Here is an 883-nt window from a genome sequence, read left to right as displayed (position 1 = left end):
TGTGTGTGTGTGTGTGTGTGTGTGTGTGTGCATCGTTATCAGGGATTCTCAAACTTTTTGGCGTACAAATGAGAAGGTTTTCAGAAGACCCCTCTCTCATAAACCTAATGCCAATTAAATGTCATTATTATTGCACCATGTACCGTTAAATGCCATCAGTAATAAAAAAAAGTTTTGACAAAGTTTCCCATAAGACAAAACTCTTGTTAAGTTACAATAACAAATATACATTTCGGAAAAAAAACTGTCATATTATGTACCATGTCTTATTTGTTCTGATTTTGTCAAAAGTTCACATTTTTACAAGAACAAAGACGTTCGTGAGGCATAGTACAGAAGAAGTGTGTCAGGCCGTGGGAACGCTGGAGCAGGCAGAAGTGCGTCGGATGTGTAAATGAGTACTGGGAGTGTGTGCACACTTTGTGTGTGTGTGTGTGTGTCTACACTAGGGGTGGGCAAACCTTTTAGCTCGGGGGCCATATTGATTTCTAAATTTGACAGGTGGGCCGGGTCAGCACAAGATATGGTACATATAAAAAAACGTATATGTTGACAATCCATACCAAACATCAACAGAACAAAAGCATTCAAGTATTACCATACTTTTTTTTCATGAGAACAGTGAGATAACTATGGTATATGTCCGGTATGAATGTCCAAGTACGGTATGTTAACAACATACATTGGTGACAACACAAGCAACAAAGTGCAACAATATATTGTCCAAAAACTGCGGCATACAGTACAGGTACAGTATATGAGAAAATATAACAAAGGTAGGACTATTTGCTCCAAAATGAGACGAGTAAAAGACCTGGTGGCTTTCTTTCCACTCACTCACTGTCTCGAACTCGACCTCCCCTCGATCACCACACAAGACAGC

The sequence above is a fragment of the Hippocampus comes genome, unplaced genomic scaffold (genome assembly GCF_001891065.2).
Source record: "Hippocampus comes isolate QL1 unplaced genomic scaffold, H_comes_QL1_v1.1 scaffold157, whole genome shotgun sequence".
In the NCBI taxonomy this organism is placed as follows: Eukaryota; Metazoa; Chordata; class Actinopteri; order Syngnathiformes; family Syngnathidae; genus Hippocampus; species Hippocampus comes.
The sequence above is the reverse complement of the archived record's forward strand: the minus strand, read 5'-3'. Positions refer to the sequence as shown.